At 40.5% G+C, this 6,604-nt stretch overlaps 1 long non-coding RNA gene across 1 annotated transcript; it reads left to right on the forward strand.

Annotated features, from left to right (window-relative positions):
- Positions 1–297: 297 nt before the first annotated feature.
- On the forward strand, positions 298–3,951 carry LOC120965366 (uncharacterized). The gene is made up of 3 exons (XR_012183318.1): positions 298–478; positions 719–865; positions 3,715–3,951. It is a non-coding gene; the product is annotated as an uncharacterized lncRNA (long non-coding RNA).
- The last annotated feature ends 2,653 nt before the right edge of the window (positions 3,952–6,604 follow it).

Below are 6,604 nucleotides of genomic sequence, written 5' to 3' on the forward strand. Positions count from 1 at the left end.
ATAAGGTACGGGTTGAAAGGTACTTCCCGGACAGATTCCGAAGTGTGTCCATCAGCCAAGGCAAGCTCTGCTTTGTCCACATTGACAATGACTTCCATGACAGAGTCCCTGGTCGCTGTCGCCGATGCCTTGAGCTTCCCGATAGAAAAAGGCAAGGGCAGCAGCAGCAGACTCCCCAGAAAATCACCATTTGGACTTTGAACTCCGAGTTCCAGTGGGAGCTGCACCGCATGTTCAACCTGGATTCTCTCTGGGCGCAAGCTGGTTACCGAGATCTGCACATACATCAACCCCGATGTTTTGTGCTGCCTGTTAACCGAGGAGGAATTTGACGGTAATGGGTGGATGATCATGCTTGACATGAACCATGCATGTCTGCGGTCATGTGAGTCTGTGGGTATGGAAGCTCATGTTAACAGGTTTCCTAATGTCCCTCTACTCCCAACTGTCTTCTGCAAATACCTTGAAAGGCCAACAGGTAACTAGAAGAAGCTCTCTTAGTATTCAAATGCTATGACGTAACTTTTGTGTTCGTTCTAATGTATTACGTTACATGGTTGCCTTTGCTTAGCTTGATGTAACACAGGCTTTTGCTTGTTTATCTTACCTATGTTGCACTACATATGCTGCCCAGCTGGGTATAGGATTCTTCAAACTGATCTTATTTTTGTATTTCAAATATGGGACCTGCCTTTTTAATGGGACATCCCGGCAACAGGCTTACTCATGCATGTGGCCAAGTACTCGACCAATCCTCGGAGCGAAGGGATGAAGGAATTCTCGATGTCTTGTTCAGTGAGGTCAGCATCACATGAAACCTTTAGCACTTCCGTTCGCCGGCCTTTGGATGGAGTATGGCTGAAAGGTAATTGAACTCTTGACTTTGCTTTCTCACATGCTTATTAACATGGCTTGTTCTTGTGTTAGTAGCGAGGTCCTTTCCTCCTGAACTATTAGTCGTTGTCATAGTGCTTCTTACAGTCAGTATTGTTCCGTGCATGATGATTGATCAAATGTCACGTAAGTTACGGCATAGCAAGGTCTTGAAAAACACAACGCAGAAATGGCAGCAAATCGTACACAACAAGTTCTCAACGCAGGCACAGGAGCACTTAACACTGTAATGCAGTAAGTTTTAATTTGAGTCACCATAATCTTAGTATTTGCAGATTTCCCTGAACCTACGTTCTCAAGTGCTGGTAAATACCTTGAAAACAAGGCATTAGCAACTCTCTGGGCAATGACTTGTAGACCCATACCACTATACTAATCAGGGTTGTTATGTCATTCTCTGTTGCCTTGCTCCTGTCTCAAAATTTCTATTTTCCTGCCTTCTGACATTCCATCATGGACCTATATTGTGATATATTAATTAATTGAAGCATTCCATATATTCTTGCCATGAATCTTGTGTTACGTTGTTTGAGTGTTTTTGAATTTTAGCAGCTCCAGTTGTATAGGTGCACTACACTGTATATCAATCAATAATAGCTTTCTGTCCTTTGAGAGAATTCTCTATTTCTCCTTGTTGGATCTTTGCCCTTTATAGGAATATATCCATTATCTGTATGTGTAGTTGATTAATTAGGCAGGCTTCTGTTACCAGTAGTCTGGTCTCTGCTGTGCTACTTTGATGAACTCTACAAAACACACTATTTTGATTGCTCTTCTAGACCATAAAACTATATTGTCCTCTATTTTCTATATCGGAGCAAATGTCTTGTACCATTAGATGATACTCCCTCCCAGAATAAGTGTCGATTTAGTAGAAAGTTTATTTTGTGACGCAGGGATTATATATGAAGCCTTCTACACATAATTTTTCTGTTGCAAAAGTTCTAGACGGTGTTCCATTGCGTTACTTTGAATCAATCAGGTCACATCTTTGGCTATTTCTGTTAGAATCCTTTTGTTTCAGATAGCGTCTACTTCTTATATTGTGTAATTGGATACTGGGCCAGTGATAAGCCATTATCCATCCATGGGAATGTCATTAGGTAAAACTCTGCTAGTATTAGCCGCCTTCTCATATAACTGTCTTCCTACAGATTCTGGCGATGAGCCTTGTTTTCTTCATCCTTCTCATGGCTCCTACCCGACATCCTTGCACCTGTTGGCAGGAATAGATTTTTCTTGATTCCGCTCTCCTGTCTCTGCCGGCAGCCTTGTGCCTGTGCTACCTTGAACCGACACGAGTCCCCTCGTGTCCGTGCTGATTAGGAAAGCTTGATCGTCGCAAAAAGAAAGAGACAATGCTTTGTGTACAAGTTAGCTGAGAGCCAATGGTGGAAAGCATGATGTCGTTAGCATCTGAAACCAGATCAAGTATTATGGTGCCATTCCGTTTACATTAATAGAGGGCGAAAAATACTCTAATGCAATATCATTTCTCTTTCTTGTTCGTCTTTTTTTTGAACTATTATTATTGTGTACAGCATTAATTTATAACTGCTGATTCATGTTATCTGCCTATATATACTGCTTGCAAGATGCTGCGATGGTGTATATATCTGAGTTATTTTTGTTTCTGTTTTTAAAGGGATGACAACGGACAAATACAAGCGTACTCGTCTTTCAGTGGAGCGTAAGAAGCGTAAGCATATGCGTGCAAAGTATAGACCTGGAATCCTCTATTTCTCCTTGTTGGATCTCTATCCTTTATGGGAAGAATATCCATTATCTGTATGTGTAGTTGATTCATTAGGCAGCCTTCTGTTGCCACTAGTCTGACGTGCTATTTTGAAGTGAACTCTACGAAACACACTATTTTGATTGCTCTTGTATATAGCATAAAACTAGATTGTCCTATTTTCTACTCCCTCCATCCCAAAATAAGTGTCTTAATCTTAGTACAACTTTACACTAAAGCTAGTATGAAGTTGAGACACTTATTTTGGGACGGAGGGAGTATATCGGAGCAAATGTCTCCTACCCTTAGACGATATATATGAAGCCTTTTACGCATATCTTTTTTGTTGGCAAAACTTTTAGAACGTGTTCCATTGCGTTACTTTGGGGTCAATCAGGTCACATCTTTGGTTGTTTCTGTTAGCTTTTGTTTCAGATAGCATGTACTCCCTTCGTTTCTTAATATAGGACCTTTTAGAGAGTTCAATATGGACTATATACGGATGTATATAGACGCATTTTAGAGTGTAGATTCACTCATTTTGCTCCTTATGTAGTCTATATTGGAATCTCTAAAAAGGCTTATATTTAGGAACGGAGGGATACTGGGCGAGTGAAACGCCATGTTCCATCCATGAGAATGTCATTAGGTAAAAATCCGCTAGTATAAGCCACCTTCTCATGTGACTATCTTCCTCCTGATACTGGCGACGAGTCTTGTTTTCTTCATCCTCACCCAACGTACTTGCACCTGTTCTGAACCCCCCGCCCCTCGGATGGCCCATCTGCAGCATGGTCGACACCAGTCCATCGTCGCAAAAATAGAGACTACAAGTTAGCTGAGAGCTAACGGTGAAGAGCATGGTGTGGATAGCATCTGAAACTTCCATTTACATATATATTGAGGGTGAAAGTATTACTCTAATGCAATATCATTTCTCTTTCTTGTCTGTCCATTTCTTTTTTTAACTATTATTATTGTGTACAGCATTAATTTTTAAGTGCCTTCATGTTATCTGCCCAGACTGCTCCCAAGATGCTGAGATGGTTTATATATCTAAGTTATTTTTATTTCTATTTTTGAAGGGATGACATCGGACAAAGACGAGCGTAAAAATATGCGCATAAGGTAAAGACCTGGAATCTGGTGACTGGTGTTGAACACTTTGGCGACGCACAAATTGAAGATGATGCTGCCAGAACCAAGTCAATAGGGCAACATTTCTCATTGATGTGATGAAGATGATGTGCTCATGAATATCTATTGAGTAAATGAAACATGTAATCATATGCTTATAAATTAAAGTTTGAGATTGAACGTCTTTTCTTTCAGTGTTTGACATGAAAATGGGAAATGTACCCCCTTGGTCAACCATAGTTGTTCCAAATTACTTGTCTGCATGATTAGACAGAACAAATGCGCCTTCTAGCGGTCAAATAAACACACGCACATGCATATCAAAATCCAAATCAAACGCACTCTGATGCAGGCAACTTGCAATCAAAATCCAAACCAAATGTGTGCAGATGTGGTCCCATATGAGGCAACATGCAACATATGAATGTTCTATTTTAATAAAAATGAGAGATGTCATGGATGAAAATTACAAATACATGGATGACGAGAAATTTGGAAGGAGATTGGGTGGAACATGGAGTAATGCTACACGTACAAACGAGTTACAAGGTGGAACATGAGGAGTGGATTTGTTCGATATATTCAAGCCATTTAGTGCATTTATAGTCATTTAATGAATATAGTTCAAATGTGACCTGCAAGTGCATGATTTTTTTGGGCAAAATTCGGTTGAAAATTTCGATATGTGCTATTAAGTCTAATATTAGGACTTGTGAAAGCAAAGGAAAAAGATTCTTTTAAATCAGAGTAAAATTTTAACATAAATTTGTATTGCATGAGAGATCCTTTTACTAGGAGAGTTTATTTTAGTTTATTCACAGGGAGAGTTGGCACTACGCGTAGACATATATCACCCCAGGAATATCCTCCTTTTCAAAGAAAAAAGAAACTTTGTGGTATATATGAGGCCTGGTTCACAGTTAAATTGAACATATCACCTAATCAAAAGTTTTGAAGAAATATAACTAGGTATTTGGAACATGGTACAGTAACGACTTCTATTTAATGTTTGAATCAAGGGGTACATACATAATCATCCTAATCCAAAAGCTCTAAAACATATTGTTGGAGTTGATTCTGGCGAATCTCAATGTAGGGATCTTAAAGCTAGGCTTCTTGAAGCAATAGTAACAAGGACATATGATTTTACCCAGGTTCGGGCTCCCTCGAAGAGATAATACCCTACATTGAGATTGGGGAATAGTACAGAGTACATGAGATTGTTGTGTAAGATTCTAACGATTTATTGACTAGCGTAGCCTCGGTTTATATAATACACTGGAGGCCTAGGATATTAGGAGTCCTTGTCTTGTGCGCCAAGTCTTGTGAAATCTTCCTTGTGTGCATCATGGGCTACCCGAAGCGGCGCAGGATGGAACCGACAAAGGGGGTCCTCGGCCTGGTCTACCTGGACGGGAGTCGACGTGGCTAGCACCCCCTAATACAGGACTCCGCCAGTAGCCCCTGAATTGGTCTTCAAGTCGGGGACGCTCCTCGGCTCTTCCGAACTGATCCTCGTCTTCCGTCATCGGTCTTGAAAGCTAGTTCAACAAATCCTTCGATCTTCGTCCTTCTGGATCGCTGAAGTACGTCTGAGGAGTATACACGTTGAGCACCCGAGGTTCCCCTTTAAGTTCTCAGCCTTTATCAAATGTCTTGTTATTTTCATGCCACACCTCAGGTTTTAAAAATTCCCCCCGTGCAGCGGCAACTCTCGCAGTCGGTCTCCACGCCAGAGTGCTTCCGACCACCTCAGTTTTGAGTTATCGATGTAGATGATCGACCTTCGTGGAAAAAGTTTTCCGGCAAAGCCGGTTTCAGCGTTCGCGGAATATTTTTGGTTGGTTCAATTTATTCTCTGCTGAGATGTATAGCCAATAGCCCTCAAGGTGTGTTTCGACCTAAAGTTCGGTATGCACATGAAGGATAGAATAAAACTGCTGATCCCAGTAGCCCCTGAGACTCAGGTCGATTTGCAAATCAGCCCGATTTATCTGTCTTCTTTGGCCAAGTAGACTGATTTATCTTCAGTGGGAGAGGTGCTTTGTGGTAGGTTTAATCTTGTAGTGACCTTGCTCTGTGACAGGAGAATTGTTGCTACTAAGGATAAAATGACGAGGTTTGGTCATATTGGTTGATCTTATTCTATCTACTTTGTATCATCTTGCTTAATGCATTACTCTGTTTGTATAAATTTAATACTTTGAGATGCATGTTGGATAGCGGTCTTGGGGTGGACTAATAGTAGTAGATGCAGTTGGATTAAAGGTCTACTTGTCACGAACGTAATGCCTATATATTGATTATGCCTTGGATGATCATCATAACTATCCGCAATTATGTCAATTGCACAACAATAATTTATGTACCCTCCGGTGCTATGTTTATGAGAGATGCCTCTAGAGAACCTATGTGCATCGGGTCCATTCTCAAATATTATCAAGCTATCTTACAACTATTTGTTGTTTTACTTTAATTTTATTTTACTTTTATTATTATACCTATCACTACCAGATTTGACACTTGCAACTGGCAAGAACAAGGGGAGTGACGACCCCCTTGCCTTTGTTGGGTGCAAGCATCTGCTTTGTGTGTGTGCAGGTACTCTTAACATTTTCTATGTGTTGTATCCTACTGGTTCGATAACCTTGGTTCTTTACCGAGGGAAATACTATGGGTGCAGCAATTCGGTGCCCAAACTCATCAGCACCCCGTCAGAAAATAATTCACAAAAAAATCAAAGAATTCCAATTTTTTGCATGGTAGATAATTTATTCCGTGAGGCCCCCTACAATTTTTAGATCATTTGGACATCTAAGTAGTTCTCAGCAAAAAAGA

The sequence above is a fragment of the Aegilops tauschii genome, chromosome 5 (assembly GCF_002575655.3).
Source record: "Aegilops tauschii subsp. strangulata cultivar AL8/78 chromosome 5, Aet v6.0, whole genome shotgun sequence".
NCBI lineage: Eukaryota > Viridiplantae > Streptophyta > Magnoliopsida > Poales > Poaceae > Aegilops > Aegilops tauschii.